Source organism: Amaranthus tricolor, chromosome 7 (genome assembly GCF_026212465.1).
Source record: "Amaranthus tricolor cultivar Red isolate AtriRed21 chromosome 7, ASM2621246v1, whole genome shotgun sequence".
Classification (NCBI taxonomy): domain Eukaryota; kingdom Viridiplantae; phylum Streptophyta; class Magnoliopsida; order Caryophyllales; family Amaranthaceae; genus Amaranthus; species Amaranthus tricolor.
The window spans coordinates 9,253,323-9,267,530 of record NC_080053.1 but is presented as its reverse complement, the minus strand read 5'-3'; the positions used below and the strand labels follow the sequence as shown (position 1 = coordinate 9,267,530).

The window sequence follows — 14,208 nt, the reverse complement described above, 5'->3', positions numbered from 1 at the left end:
CAATGCCGCCCAAAAAAAAAAAAAAAAAACCAGAGCATTCCAAAGCTCGTAAATTCGCAGCCGAGACCCCTATTTCGAGCCTTCTCCTTCCCAAATACCGTTTTTCACCCTCCCGGTATTGTCCGATTCACAAAAGAGTCCGCCGGCTTTAAAAGCCAGGTGAACTCGCAACAAAAAAGCGACAAAATATTTGAGAAATCCGCGCAACACTTGGAAATCAAGAGGCCATCCATGCCGGGCGCGCTTCCGCGGGGACTTCCGACGGGACCCGGTGCAATTTCCGCTTACACGAACGCACCGACGCACGCCTCTTTCGGACAATTCGTTCGTATGCGCATCGACCCGCCTCGACGGGTCCTATCTTTCGAGTGCCCGTAAATTCGAGGTCGGGACCCGGTTGCGAGTTATATTTTTATAAATAAAATTACTTCCATGGAGTATACTACGATAACCACTGAAATGCCTTCTGCTCAAGTGCAGCGGAAACAGATAAGAAAAATTAAAAAAAAAAAGGAGGGAAAAAGGGGTGCAACACGAGGACTTCCCAGGAGGTCACCCATCCTAGTACTACTCTCGCCCAAGCACGCTTAACTGCGGAGTTCTGATGGGATCCGGTGCATTAGTGCTGGTATGATCGCACCCGTTCATTCACCGTAGCAATTTGTTTACATGCGCAATGCCGCCCAAAAAAAAAAAAAAAAAAAAACCAGAGCATTCCAAAGCTCGTAAATTCGCAGCCGAGACCCCTATTTCGAGCCTTCTCCTTCCCAAATACCGTTTTTCACCCTCCCGGTATTGTCCGATTCACAAAAGAGTCCGCCGGCTTTAAAAGCCAGGTGAACTCGCAACAAAAAAGCGACAAAATATTTGAGAAATCCGCGCAACACTTGGAAATCAAGAGGCCATCCATGCCGGGCGCGCTTCCGCGGGGACTTCCGACGGGACCCGGTGCAATTTCCGCTTACACGAACGCACCGACGCACGCCTCTTTCGGACAATTCGTTCGTATGCGCATCGACCCGCCTCGACGGGTCCTATCTTTCGAGTGCCCGTAAATTCGAGGTCGGGACCCGGTTGCGAGTTATATTTTTATAAATAAAATTACTTCCATGGAGTATACTACGATAACCACTGAAATGCCTTCTGCTCAAGTGCAGCGGAAACAGATAAGAAAAATTAAAAAAAAAAAGGAGGGAAAAAGGGGTGCAACACGAGGACTTCCCAGGAGGTCACCCATCCTAGTACTACTCTCGCCCAAGCACGCTTAACTGCGGAGTTCTGATGGGATCCGGTGCATTAGTGCTGGTATGATCGCACCCGTTCATTCACCGTAGCAATTTGTTTACATGCGCAATGCCGCCCAAAAAAAAAAAAAAAAAAAACCAGAGCATTCCAAAGCTCGTAAATTCGCAGCCGAGACCCCTATTTCGAGCCTTCTCCTTCCCAAATACCGTTTTTCACCCTCCCGGTATTGTCCGATTCACAAAAGAGTCCGCCGGCTTTAAAAGCCAGGTGAACTCGCAACAAAAAAGCGACAAAATATTTGAGAAATCCGCGCAACACTTGGAAATCAAGAGGCCATCCATGCCGGGCGCGCTTCCGCGGGGACTTCCGACGGGACCCGGTGCAATTTCCGCTTACACGAACGCACCGACGCACGCCTCTTTCGGACAATTCGTTCGTATGCGCATCGACCCGCCTCGACGGGTCCTATCTTTCGAGTGCCCGTAAATTCGAGGTCGGGACCCGGTTGCGAGTTATATTTTTATAAATAAAATTACTTCCATGGAGTATACTACGATAACCACTGAAATGCCTTCTGCTCAAGTGCAGCGGAAACAGATAAGAAAAATTAAAAAAAAAAAGGAGGGAAAAAGGGGTGCAACACGAGGACTTCCCAGGAGGTCACCCATCCTAGTACTACTCTCGCCCAAGCACGCTTAACTGCGGAGTTCTGATGGGATCCGGTGCATTAGTGCTGGTATGATCGCACCCGTTCATTCACCGTAGCAATTTGTTTACATGCGCAATGCCGCCCAAAAAAAAAAAAAAAAAAAAAACCAGAGCATTCCAAAGCTCGTAAATTCGCAGCCGAGACCCCTATTTCGAGCCTTCTCCTTCCCAAATACCGTTTTTCACCCTCCCGGTATTGTCCGATTCACAAAAGAGTCCGCCGGCTTTAAAAGCCAGGTGAACTCGCAACAAAAAAGCGACAAAATATTTGAGAAATCCGCGCAACACTTGGAAATCAAGAGGCCATCCATGCCGGGCGCGCTTCCGCGGGGACTTCCGACGGGACCCGGTGCAATTTCCGCTTACACGAACGCACCGACGCACGCCTCTTTCGGACAATTCGTTCGTATGCGCATCGACCCGCCTCGACGGGTCCTATCTTTCGAGTGCCCGTAAATTCGAGGTCGGGGACCCGGTTGCGAGTTATATTTTTATAAATAAAATTACTTCCATGGAGTATACTACGATAACCACTGAAATGCCTTCTGCTCAAGTGCAGCGGAAACAGATAAGAAAAATTAAAAAAAAAAAGGAGGGAAAAAGGGGTGCAACACGAGGACTTCCCAGGAGGTCACCCATCCTAGTACTACTCTCGCCCAAGCACGCTTAACTGCGGAGTTCTGATGGGATCCGGTGCATTAGTGCTGGTATGATCGCACCCGTCACCGTAGCAATTTGTTTACATGCGCAATGCCGCCCAAAAAAAAAAAAAAAAAAACCAGAGCATTCCAAAGCTCGTAAATTCGCAGCCGAGACCCCTATTTCGAGCCTTCTCCTTCCCAAATACCGTTTTTCACCCTCCCGGTATTGTCCGATTCACAAAAGAGTCCGCCGGCTTTAAAAGCCAGGTGAACTCGCAACAAAAAAGCGACAAAATATTTGAGAAATCCGCGCAACACTTGGAAATCAAGAGGCCATCCATGCCGGGCGCGCTTCCGCGGGGACTTCCGACGGGACCCGGTGCAATTTCCGCTTACACGAACGCACCGACGCACGCCTCTTTCGGACAATTCGTTCGTATGCGCATCGACCCGCCTCGACGGGTCCTATCTTTCGAGTGCCCGTAAATTCGAGGTCGGGACCCGGTTGCGAGTTATATTTTTATAAATAAAATTACTTCCATGGAGTATACTACGATAACCACTGAAATGCCTTCTGCTCAAGTGCAGCGGAAACAGATAAGAAAAATTAAAAAAAAAAAGGAGGGAAAAAGGGGTGCAACACGAGGACTTCCCAGGAGGTCACCCATCCTAGTACTACTCTCGCCCAAGCACGCTTAACTGCGGAGTTCTGATGGGATCCGGTGCATTAGTGCTGGTATGATCGCACCCGTTCATTCACCGTAGCAATTTGTTTACATGCGCAATGCCGCCCAAAAAAAAAAAAAAAAAAACCAGAGCATTCCAAAGCTCGTAAATTCGCAGCCGAGACCCCTATTTCGAGCCTTCTCCTTCCCAAATACCGTTTTTCACCCTCCCGGTATTGTCCGATTCACAAAAGAGTCCGCCGGCTTTAAAAGCCAGGTGAACTCGCAACAAAAAAGCGACAAAATATTTGAGAAATCCGCGCAACACTTGGAAATCAAGAGGCCATCCATGCCGGGCGCGCTTCCGCGGGGACTTCCGACGGGACCCGGTGCAATTTCCGCTTACACGAACGCACCGACGCACGCCTCTTTCGGACAATTCGTTCGTATGCGCATCGACCCGCCTCGACGGGTCCTATCTTTCGAGTGCCCGTAAATTCGAGGTCGGGACCCGGTTGCGAGTTATATTTTTATAAATAAAATTACTTCCATGGAGTATACTACGATAACCACTGAAATGCCTTCTGCTCAAGTGCAGCGGAAACAGATAAGAAAAATTAAAAAAAAAAAGGAGGGAAAAAGGGGTGCAACACGAGGACTTCCCAGGAGGTCACCCATCCTAGTACTACTCTCGCCCAAGCACGCTTAACTGCGGAGTTCTGATGGGATCCGGTGCATTAGTGCTGGTATGATCGCACCCGTTCATTCACCGTAGCAATTTGTTTACATGCGCAATGCCGCCCAAAAAAAAAAAAAAAAAACCAGAGCATTCCAAAGCTCGTAAATTCGCAGCCGAGACCCCTATTTCGAGCCTTCTCCTTCCCAAATACCGTTTTTCACCCTCCCGGTATTGTCCGATTCACAAAAGAGTCCGCCGGCTTTAAAAGCCAGGAAAAAAGCGACAAAATATTTGAGAAATCCGCGCAACACTTGGAAATCAAGAGGCCATCCATGCCGGGCGCGCTTCCGCGGGGACTTCCGACGGGACCCGGTGCAATTTCCGCTTACACGAACGCACCGACGCACGCCTCTTTCGGACAATTCGTTCGTATGCGCATCGACCCGCCTCGACGGGTCCTATCTTTCGAGTGCCCGTAAATTCGAGGTCGGGACCCGGTTGCGAGTTATATTTTTATAAATAAAATTACTTCCATGGAGTATACTACGATAACCACTGAAATGCCTTCTGCTCAAGTGCAGCGGAAACAGATAAGAAAAATTAAAAAAAAAAAGGAGGGAAAAAGGGGTGCAACACGAGGACTTCCCAGGAGGTCACCCATCCTAGTACTACTCTCGCCCAAGCACGCTTAACTGCGGAGTTCTGATGGGATCCGGTGCATTAGTGCTGGTATGATCGCACCCGTTCATTCACCGTAGCAATTTGTTTACATGCGCAATGCCGCCCAAAAAAAAAAAAAAAAACCAGAGCATTCCAAAGCTCGTAAATTCGCAGCCGAGACCCCTATTTCGAGCCTTCTCCTTCCCAAATACCGTTTTTCACCCTCCCGGTATTGTCCGATTCACAAAAGAGTCCGCCGGCTTTAAAAGCCAGGTGAACTCGCAACAAAAAAGCGACAAAATATTTGAGAAATCCGCGCAACACTTGGAAATCAAGAGGCCATCCATGCCGGGCGCGCTTCCGCGGGGACTTCCGACGGGACCCGGTGCAATTTCCGCTTACACGAACGCACCGACGCACGCCTCTTTCGGACAATTCGTTCGTATGCGCATCGACCCGCCTCGACGGGTCCTATCTTTCGAGTGCCCGTAAATTCGAGGTCGGGACCCGGTTGCGAGTTATATTTTTATAAATAAAATTACTTCCATGGAGTATACTACGATAACCACTGAAATGCCTTCTGCTCAAGTGCAGCGGAAACAGATAAGAAAAATTAAAAAAAAAAGGAGGGAAAAAGGGGTGCAACACGAGGACTTCCCAGGAGGTCACCCATCCTAGTACTACTCTCGCCCAAGCACGCTTAACTGCGGAGTTCTGATGGGATCCGGTGCATTAGTGCTGGTATGATCGCACCCGTTCATTCACCGTAGCAATTTGTTTACATGCGCAATGCCGCCCAAAAAAAAAAAAAAAAAAACCAGAGCATTCCAAAGCTCGTAAATTCGCAGCCGAGACCCCTATTTCGAGCCTTCTCCTTCCCAAATACCGTTTTTCACCCTCCCGGTATTGTCCGATTCACAAAAGAGTCCGCCGGCTTTAAAAGCCAGGTGAACTCGCAACAAAAAAGCGACAAAATATTTGAGAAATCCGCGCAACACTTGGAAATCAAGAGGCCATCCATGCCGGGCGCGCTTCCGCGGGGACTTCCGACGGGACCCGGTGCAATTTCCGCTTACACGAACGCACCGACGCACGCCTCTTTCGGACAATTCGTTCGTATGCGCATCGACCCGCCTCGACGGGTCCTATCTTTCGAGTGCCCGTAAATTCGAGGTCGGGACCCGGTTGCGAGTTATATTTTTATAAATAAAATTACTTCCATGGAGTATACTACGATAACCACTGAAATGCCTTCTGCTCAAGTGCAGCGGAAACAGATAAGAAAAATTAAAAAAAAAAGGAGGGAAAAAGGGGTGCAACACGAGGACTTCCCAGGAGGTCACCCATCCTAGTACTACTCTCGCCCAAGCACGCTTAACTGCGGAGTTCTGATGGGATCCGGTGCATTAGTGCTGGTATGATCGCACCCGTTCATTCACCGTAGCAATTTGTTTACATGCGCAATGCCGCCCAAAAAAAAAAAAAAAAAAACCAGAGCATTCCAAAGCTCGTAAATTCGCAGCCGAGACCCCTATTTCGAGCCTTCTCCTTCCCAAATACCGTTTTTCACCCTCCCGGTATTGTCCGATTCACAAAAGAGTCCGCCGGCTTTAAAAGCCAGGTGAACTCGCAACAAAAAAGCGACAAAATATTTGAGAAATCCGCGCAACACTTGGAAATCAAGAGGCCATCCATGCCGGGCGCGCTTCCGCGGGGACTTCCGACGGGACCCGGTGCAATTTCCGCTTACACGAACGCACCGACGCACGCCTCTTTCGGACAATTCGTTCGTATGCGCATCGACCCGCCTCGACGGGTCCTATCTTTCGAGTGCCCGTAAATTCGAGGTCGGGACCCGGTTGCGAGTTATATTTTTATAAATAAAATTACTTCCATGGAGTATACTACGATAACCACTGAAATGCCTTCTGCTCAAGTGCAGCGGAAACAGATAAGAAAAATTAAAAAAAAAAGGAGGGAAAAAGGGGTGCAACACGAGGACTTCCCAGGAGGTCACCCATCCTAGTACTACTCTCGCCCAAGCACGCTTAACTGCGGAGTTCTGATGGGATCCGGTGCATTAGTGCTGGTATGATCGCACCCGTTCATTCACCGTAGCAATTTGTTTACATGCGCAATGCCGCCCAAAAAAAAAAAAAAAAAACCAGAGCATTCCAAAGCTCGTAAATTCGCAGCCGAGACCCCTATTTCGAGCCTTCTCCTTCCCAAATACCGTTTTTCACCCTCCCGGTATTGTCCGATTCACAAAAGAGTCCGCCGGCTTTAAAAGCCAGGTGAACTCGCAACAAAAAAGCGACAAAATATTTGAGAAATCCGCGCAACACTTGGAAATCAAGAGGCCATCCATGCCGGGCGCGCTTCCGCGGGGACTTCCGACGGGACCCGGTGCAATTTCCGCTTACACGAACGCACCGACGCACGCCTCTTTCGGACAATTCGTTCGTATGCGCATCGACCCGCCTCGACGGGTCCTATCTTTCGAGTGCCCGTAAATTCGAGGTCGGGACCCGGTTGCGAGTTATATTTTTATAAATAAAATTACTTCCATGGAGTATACTACGATAACCACTGAAATGCCTTCTGCTCAAGTGCAGCGGAAACAGATAAGAAAAATTAAAAAAAAAGGAGGGAAAAAGGGGTGCAACACGAGGACTTCCCAGGAGGTCACCCATCCTAGTACTACTCTCGCCCAAGCACGCTTAACTGCGGAGTTCTGATGGGATCCGGTGCATTAGTGCTGGTATGATCGCACCCGTTCATTCACCGTAGCAATTTGTTTACATGCGCAATGCCGCCCAAAAAAAAAAAAAAAAAAACCAGAGCATTCCAAAGCTCGTAAATTCGCAGCCGAGACCCCTATTTCGAGCCTTCTCCTTCCCAAATACCGTTTTTCACCCTCCCGGTATTGTCCGATTCACAAAAGAGTCCGCCGGCTTTAAAAGCCAGGTGAACTCGCAACAAAAAAGCGACAAAATATTTGAGAAATCCGCGCAACACTTGGAAATCAAGAGGCCATCCATGCCGGGCGCGCTTCCGCGGGGACTTCCGACGGGACCCGGTGCAATTTCCGCTTACACGAACGCACCGACGCACGCCTCTTTCGGACAATTCGTTCGTATGCGCATCGACCCGCCTCGACGGGTCCTATCTTTCGAGTGCCCGTAAATTCGAGGTCGGGACCCGGTTGCGAGTTATATTTTTATAAATAAAATTACTTCCATGGAGTATACTACGATAACCACTGAAATGCCTTCTGCTCAAGTGCAGCGGAAACAGATAAGAAAAATTAAAAAAAAAAAGGAGGGAAAAAGGGGTGCAACACGAGGACTTCCCAGGAGGTCACCCATCCTAGTACTACTCTCGCCCAAGCACGCTTAACTGCGGAGTTCTGATGGGATCCGGTGCATTAGTGCTGGTATGATCGCACCCGTTCATTCACCGTAGCAATTTGTTTACATGCGCAATGCCGCCCAAAAAAAAAAAAAAAAAAAACCAGAGCATTCCAAAGCTCGTAAATTCGCAGCCGAGACCCCTATTTCGAGCCTTCTCCTTCCCAAATACCGTTTTTCACCCTCCCGGTATTGTCCGATTCACAAAAGAGTCCGCCGGCTTTAAAAGCCAGGTGAACTCGCAACAAAAAAGCGACAAAATATTTGAGAAATCCGCGCAACACTTGGAAATCAAGAGGCCATCCATGCCGGGCGCGCTTCCGCGGGGACTTCCGACGGGACCCGGTGCAATTTCCGCTTACACGAACGCACCGACGCACGCCTCTTTCGGACAATTCGTTCGTATGCGCATCGACCCGCCTCGACGGGTCCTATCTTTCGAGTGCCCGTAAATTCGAGGTCGGGACCCGGTTGCGAGTTATATTTTTATAAATAAAATTACTTCCATGGAGTATACTACGATAACCACTGAAATGCCTTCTGCTCAAGTGCAGCGGAAACAGATAAGAAAAATTAAAAAAAAAAAGGAGGGAAAAAGGGGTGCAACACGAGGACTTCCCAGGAGGTCACCCATCCTAGTACTACTCTCGCCCAAGCACGCTTAACTGCGGAGTTCTGATGGGATCCGGTGCATTAGTGCTGGTATGATCGCACCCGTTCATTCACCGTAGCAATTTGTTTACATGCGCAATGCCGCCCAAAAAAAAAAAAAAAAAAAACCAGAGCATTCCAAAGCTCGTAAATTCGCAGCCGAGACCCCTATTTCGAGCCTTCTCCTTCCCAAATACCGTTTTTCACCCTCCCGGTATTGTCCGATTCACAAAAGAGTCCGCCGGCTTTAAAAGCCAGGTGAACTCGCAACAAAAAAGCGACAAAATATTTGAGAAATCCGCGCAACACTTGGAAATCAAGAGGCCATCCATGCCGGGCGCGCTTCCGCGGGGACTTCCGACGGGACCCGGTGCAATTTCCGCTTACACGAACGCACCGACGCACGCCTCTTTCGGACAATTCGTTCGTATGCGCATCGACCCGCCTCGACGGGTCCTATCTTTCGAGTGCCCGTAAATTCGAGGTCGGGACCCGGTTGCGAGTTATATTTTTATAAATAAAATTACTTCCATGGAGTATACTACGATAACCACTGAAATGCCTTCTGCTCAAGTGCAGCGGAAACAGATAAGAAAAATTAAAAAAAAAAAGGAGGGAAAAAGGGGTGCAACACGAGGACTTCCCAGGAGGTCACCCATCCTAGTACTACTCTCGCCCAAGCACGCTTAACTGCGGAGTTCTGATGGGATCCGGTGCATTAGTGCTGGTATGATCGCACCCGTTCATTCACCGTAGCAATTTGTTTACATGCGCAATGCCGCCCAAAAAAAAAAAAAAAAAAAAACCAGAGCATTCCAAAGCTCGTAAATTCGCAGCCGAGACCCCTATTTCGAGCCTTCTCCTTCCCAAATACCGTTTTTCACCCTCCCGGTATTGTCCGATTCACAAAAGAGTCCGCCGGCTTTAAAAGCCAGGTGAACTCGCAACAAAAAAGCGACAAAATATTTGAGAAATCCGCGCAACACTTGGAAATCAAGAGGCCATCCATGCCGGGCGCGCTTCCGCGGGGACTTCCGACGGGACCCGGTGCAATTTCCGCTTACACGAACGCACCGACGCACGCCTCTTTCGGACAATTCGTTCGTATGCGCATCGACCCGCCTCGACGGGTCCTATCTTTCGAGTGCCCGTAAATTCGAGGTCGGGACCCGGTTGCGAGTTATATTTTTATAAATAAAATTACTTCCATGGAGTATACTACGATAACCACTGAAATGCCTTCTGCTCAAGTGCAGCGGAAACAGATAAGAAAAATTAAAAAAAAAAAGGAGGGAAAAAGGGGTGCAACACGAGGACTTCCCAGGAGGTCACCCATCCTAGTACTACTCTCGCCCAAGCACGCTTAACTGCGGAGTTCTGATGGGATCCGGTGCATTAGTGCTGGTATGATCGCACCCGTTCATTCACCGTAGCAATTTGTTTACATGCGCAATGCCGCCCAAAAAAAAAAAAAAAAAAAACCAGAGCATTCCAAAGCTCGTAAATTCGCAGCCGAGACCCCTATTTCGAGCCTTCTCCTTCCCAAATACCGTTTTTCACCCTCCCGGTATTGTCCGATTCACAAAAGAGTCCGCCGGCTTTAAAAGCCAGGTGAACTCGCAACAAAAAAGCGACAAAATATTTGAGAAATCCGCGCAACACTTGGAAATCAAGAGGCCATCCATGCCGGGCGCGCTTCCGCGGGGACTTCCGACGGGACCCGGTGCAATTTCCGCTTACACGAACGCACCGACGCACGCCTCTTTCGGACAATTCGTTCGTATGCGCATCGACCCGCCTCGACGGGTCCTATCTTTCGAGTGCCCGTAAATTCGAGGTCGGGACCCGGTTGCGAGTTATATTTTTATAAATAAAATTACTTCCATGGAGTATACTACGATAACCACTGAAATGCCTTCTGCTCAAGTGCAGCGGAAACAGATAAGAAAAATTAAAAAAAAAAAGGAGGGAAAAAGGGGTGCAACACGAGGACTTCCCAGGAGGTCACCCATCCTAGTACTACTCTCGCCCAAGCACGCTTAACTGCGGAGTTCTGATGGGATCCGGTGCATTAGTGCTGGTATGATCGCACCCGTTCATTCACCGTAGCAATTTGTTTACATGCGCAATGCCGCCCAAAAAAAAAAAAAAAAAAAAACCAGAGCATTCCAAAGCTCGTAAATTCGCAGCCGAGACCCCTATTTCGAGCCTTCTCCTTCCCAAATACCGTTTTTCACCCTCCCGGTATTGTCCGATTCACAAAAGAGTCCGCCGGCTTTAAAAGCCAGGTGAACTCGCAACAAAAAAGCGACAAAATATTTGAGAAATCCGCGCAACACTTGGAAATCAAGAGGCCATCCATGCCGGGCGCGCTTCCGCGGGGACTTCCGACGGGACCCGGTGCAATTTCCGCTTACACGAACGCACCGACGCACGCCTCTTTCGGACAATTCGTTCGTATGCGCATCGACCCGCCTCGACGGGTCCTATCTTTCGAGTGCCCGTAAATTCGAGGTCGGGACCCGGTTGCGAGTTATATTTTTATAAATAAAATTACTTCCATGGAGTATACTACGATAACCACTGAAATGCCTTCTGCTCAAGTGCAGCGGAAACAGATAAGAAAAATTAAAAAAAAAAAGGAGGGAAAAAGGGGTGCAACACGAGGACTTCCCAGGAGGTCACCCATCCTAGTACTACTCTCGCCCAAGCACGCTTAACTGCGGAGTTCTGATGGGATCCGGTGCATTAGTGCTGGTATGATCGCACCCGTTCATTCACCGTAGCAATTTGTTTACATGCGCAATGCCGCCCAAAAAAAAAAAAAAAAAAAAAACCAGAGCATTCCAAAGCTCGTAAATTCGCAGCCGAGACCCCTATTTCGAGCCTTCTCCTTCCCAAATACCGTTTTTCACCCTCCCGGTATTGTCCGATTCACAAAAGAGTCCGCCGGCTTTAAAAGCCAGGTGAACTCGCAACAAAAAAGCGACAAAATATTTGAGAAATCCGCGCAACACTTGGAAATCAAGAGGCCATCCATGCCGGGCGCGCTTCCGCGGGGACTTCCGACGGGACCCGGTGCAATTTCCGCTTACACGAACGCACCGACGCACGCCTCTTTCGGACAATTCGTTCGTATGCGCATCGACCCGCCTCGACGGGTCCTATCTTTCGAGTGCCCGTAAATTCGAGGTCGGGACCCGGTTGCGAGTTATATTTTTATAAATAAAATTACTTCCATGGAGTATACTACGATAACCACTGAAATGCCTTCTGCTCAAGTGCAGCGGAAACAGATAAGAAAAATTAAAAAAAAAAAGGAGGGAAAAAGGGGTGCAACACGAGGACTTCCCAGGAGGTCACCCATCCTAGTACTACTCTCGCCCAAGCACGCTTAACTGCGGAGTTCTGATGGGATCCGGTGCATTAGTGCTGGTATGATCGCACCCGTTCATTCACCGTAGCAATTTGTTTACATGCGCAATGCCGCCCAAAAAAAAAAAAAAAAAAAACCAGAGCATTCCAAAGCTCGTAAATTCGCAGCCGAGACCCCTATTTCGAGCCTTCTCCTTCCCAAATACCGTTTTTCACCCTCCCGGTATTGTCCGATTCACAAAAGAGTCCGCCGGCTTTAAAAGCCAGGTGAACTCGCAACAAAAAAGCGACAAAATATTTGAGAAATCCGCGCAACACTTGGAAATCAAGAGGCCATCCATGCCGGGCGCGCTTCCGCGGGGACTTCCGACGGGACCCGGTGCAATTTCCGCTTACACGAACGCACCGACGCACGCCTCTTTCGGACAATTCGTTCGTATGCGCATCGACCCGCCTCGACGGGTCCTATCTTTCGAGTGCCCGTAAATTCGAGGTCGGGACCCGGTTGCGAGTTATATTTTTATAAATAAAATTACTTCCATGGAGTATACTACGATAACCACTGAAATGCCTTCTGCTCAAGTGCAGCGGAAACAGATAAGAAAAATTAAAAAAAAAAAGGAGGGAAAAAGGGGTGCAACACGAGGACTTCCCAGGAGGTCACCCATCCTAGTACTACTCTCGCCCAAGCACGCTTAACTGCGGAGTTCTGATGGGATCCGGTGCATTAGTGCTGGTATGATCGCACCCGTTCATTCACCGTAGCAATTTGTTTACATGCGCAATGCCGCCCAAAAAAAAAAAAAAAAAAAACCAGAGCATTCCAAAGCTCGTAAATTCGCAGCCGAGACCCCTATTTCGAGCCTTCTCCTTCCCAAATACCGTTTTTCACCCTCCCGGTATTGTCCGATTCACAAAAGAGTCCGCCGGCTTTAAAAGCCAGGTGAACTCGCAACAAAAAAGCGACAAAATATTTGAGAAATCCGCGCAACACTTGGAAATCAAGAGGCCATCCATGCCGGGCGCGCTTCCGCGGGGACTTCCGACGGGACCCGGTGCAATTTCCGCTTACACGAACGCACCGACGCACGCCTCTTTCGGACAATTCGTTCGTATGCGCATCGACCCGCCTCGACGGGTCCTATCTTTCGAGTGCCCGTAAATTCGAGGTCGGGACCCGGTTGCGAGTTATATTTTTATAAATAAAATTACTTCCATGGAGTATACTACGATAACCACTGAAATGCCTTCTGCTCAAGTGCAGCGGAAACAGATAAGAAAAATTAAAAAAAAAAAGGAGGGAAAAAGGGGTGCAACACGAGGACTTCCCAGGAGGTCACCCATCCTAGTACTACTCTCGCCCAAGCACGCTTAACTGCGGAGTTCTGATGGGATCCGGTGCATTAGTGCTGGTATGATCGCACCCGTTCATTCACCGTAGCAATTTGTTTACATGCGCAATGCCGCCCAAAAAAAAAAAAAAAAAAAACCAGAGCATTCCAAAGCTCGTAAATTCGCAGCCGAGACCCCTATTTCGAGCCTTCTCCTTCCCAAATACCGTTTTTCACCCTCCCGGTATTGTCCGATTCACAAAAGAGTCCGCCGGCTTTAAAAGCCAGGTGAACTCGCAACAAAAAAGCGACAAAATATTTGAGAAATCCGCGCAACACTTGGAAATCAAGAGGCCATCCATGCCGGGCGCGCTTCCGCGGGGACTTCCGACGGGACCCGGTGCAATTTCCGCTTACGCGAACGCACCGACGCACGCCTCTTTCGGACAATTCGTTCGTATGCGCATCGACCCGCCTCGACGGGTCCTATCTTTCGAGTGCCCGTAAATTCGAGGTCGGGACCCGGTTGCGAGTTATATTTTTATAAATAAAATTACTTCCATGGAGTATACTACGATAACCACTGAAATGCCTTCTGCTCAAGTGCAGCGGAAACAGATAAGAAAAATTAAAAAAAAAAAGGAGGGAAAAAGGGGTGCAACACGAGGACTTCCCAGGAGGTCACCCATCCTAGTACTACTCTCGCCCAAGCACGCTTAACTGCGGAGTTCTGATGGGATCCGGTGCATTAGTGCTGGTATGATCGCACCCGTTCATTCACCGTAGCAATTTGTTTACATGCGCAATGCCGCCCAAAAAAAAAAAAAAAAAAAAAACCAGAGC

General features: G+C 48.8%; 21 non-coding genes across 21 annotated transcripts; all 21 read right to left on the bottom strand.

Annotated features, from left to right (window-relative positions):
* Positions 1–523: 523 nt before the first annotated feature.
* LOC130819986 (5S ribosomal RNA) lies at positions 524–642 on the bottom strand. The gene has a single exon (XR_009045011.1). It is a non-coding gene; the product is annotated as a 5S ribosomal RNA (ribosomal RNA).
* A 558-nt stretch (positions 643–1,200) lies between these two features.
* LOC130819985 (5S ribosomal RNA) lies at positions 1,201–1,319 on the bottom strand. The gene has a single exon (XR_009045010.1). It is a non-coding gene; the product is annotated as a 5S ribosomal RNA (ribosomal RNA).
* A 557-nt stretch (positions 1,320–1,876) lies between these two features.
* On the bottom strand, positions 1,877–1,995 carry LOC130819984 (5S ribosomal RNA). The gene has a single exon (XR_009045009.1). It is a non-coding gene; the product is annotated as a 5S ribosomal RNA (ribosomal RNA).
* Positions 1,996–2,555: 560 nt separating this feature from the next.
* Positions 2,556–2,674, bottom strand: LOC130819983 (5S ribosomal RNA). Its single transcript, XR_009045008.1, has one exon. It is a non-coding gene; the product is annotated as a 5S ribosomal RNA (ribosomal RNA).
* A 551-nt stretch (positions 2,675–3,225) lies between these two features.
* On the bottom strand, positions 3,226–3,344 carry LOC130819982 (5S ribosomal RNA). Its single transcript, XR_009045007.1, has one exon. It is a non-coding gene; the product is annotated as a 5S ribosomal RNA (ribosomal RNA).
* A 556-nt stretch (positions 3,345–3,900) lies between these two features.
* Positions 3,901–4,019, bottom strand: LOC130819980 (5S ribosomal RNA). Its single transcript, XR_009045005.1, has one exon. It is a non-coding gene; the product is annotated as a 5S ribosomal RNA (ribosomal RNA).
* A 543-nt stretch (positions 4,020–4,562) lies between these two features.
* On the bottom strand, positions 4,563–4,681 carry LOC130819979 (5S ribosomal RNA). The gene has a single exon (XR_009045004.1). It is a non-coding gene; the product is annotated as a 5S ribosomal RNA (ribosomal RNA).
* A 553-nt stretch (positions 4,682–5,234) lies between these two features.
* On the bottom strand, positions 5,235–5,353 carry LOC130819978 (5S ribosomal RNA). The gene has a single exon (XR_009045003.1). It is a non-coding gene; the product is annotated as a 5S ribosomal RNA (ribosomal RNA).
* A 555-nt stretch (positions 5,354–5,908) lies between these two features.
* Positions 5,909–6,027, bottom strand: LOC130819977 (5S ribosomal RNA). Its single transcript, XR_009045002.1, has one exon. It is a non-coding gene; the product is annotated as a 5S ribosomal RNA (ribosomal RNA).
* A 555-nt stretch (positions 6,028–6,582) lies between these two features.
* Positions 6,583–6,701, bottom strand: LOC130819976 (5S ribosomal RNA). The gene has a single exon (XR_009045001.1). It is a non-coding gene; the product is annotated as a 5S ribosomal RNA (ribosomal RNA).
* A 553-nt stretch (positions 6,702–7,254) lies between these two features.
* Positions 7,255–7,373, bottom strand: LOC130819975 (5S ribosomal RNA). The gene has a single exon (XR_009045000.1). It is a non-coding gene; the product is annotated as a 5S ribosomal RNA (ribosomal RNA).
* A 556-nt stretch (positions 7,374–7,929) lies between these two features.
* On the bottom strand, positions 7,930–8,048 carry LOC130819974 (5S ribosomal RNA). The gene has a single exon (XR_009044999.1). It is a non-coding gene; the product is annotated as a 5S ribosomal RNA (ribosomal RNA).
* Positions 8,049–8,605: 557 nt separating this feature from the next.
* LOC130819973 (5S ribosomal RNA) lies at positions 8,606–8,724 on the bottom strand. The gene has a single exon (XR_009044998.1). It is a non-coding gene; the product is annotated as a 5S ribosomal RNA (ribosomal RNA).
* Positions 8,725–9,281: 557 nt separating this feature from the next.
* Positions 9,282–9,400, bottom strand: LOC130819972 (5S ribosomal RNA). The gene has a single exon (XR_009044997.1). It is a non-coding gene; the product is annotated as a 5S ribosomal RNA (ribosomal RNA).
* Positions 9,401–9,958: 558 nt separating this feature from the next.
* On the bottom strand, positions 9,959–10,077 carry LOC130819971 (5S ribosomal RNA). Its single transcript, XR_009044996.1, has one exon. It is a non-coding gene; the product is annotated as a 5S ribosomal RNA (ribosomal RNA).
* Positions 10,078–10,634: 557 nt separating this feature from the next.
* Positions 10,635–10,753, bottom strand: LOC130819969 (5S ribosomal RNA). The gene has a single exon (XR_009044994.1). It is a non-coding gene; the product is annotated as a 5S ribosomal RNA (ribosomal RNA).
* A 558-nt stretch (positions 10,754–11,311) lies between these two features.
* On the bottom strand, positions 11,312–11,430 carry LOC130819968 (5S ribosomal RNA). Its single transcript, XR_009044993.1, has one exon. It is a non-coding gene; the product is annotated as a 5S ribosomal RNA (ribosomal RNA).
* A 559-nt stretch (positions 11,431–11,989) lies between these two features.
* Positions 11,990–12,108, bottom strand: LOC130819967 (5S ribosomal RNA). Its single transcript, XR_009044992.1, has one exon. It is a non-coding gene; the product is annotated as a 5S ribosomal RNA (ribosomal RNA).
* A 557-nt stretch (positions 12,109–12,665) lies between these two features.
* Positions 12,666–12,784, bottom strand: LOC130819966 (5S ribosomal RNA). Its single transcript, XR_009044991.1, has one exon. It is a non-coding gene; the product is annotated as a 5S ribosomal RNA (ribosomal RNA).
* Positions 12,785–13,341: 557 nt separating this feature from the next.
* LOC130819965 (5S ribosomal RNA) lies at positions 13,342–13,460 on the bottom strand. The gene has a single exon (XR_009044990.1). It is a non-coding gene; the product is annotated as a 5S ribosomal RNA (ribosomal RNA).
* A 557-nt stretch (positions 13,461–14,017) lies between these two features.
* Positions 14,018–14,136, bottom strand: LOC130819963 (5S ribosomal RNA). Its single transcript, XR_009044989.1, has one exon. It is a non-coding gene; the product is annotated as a 5S ribosomal RNA (ribosomal RNA).
* Between the last annotated feature and the right edge of the window lie 72 nt (positions 14,137–14,208).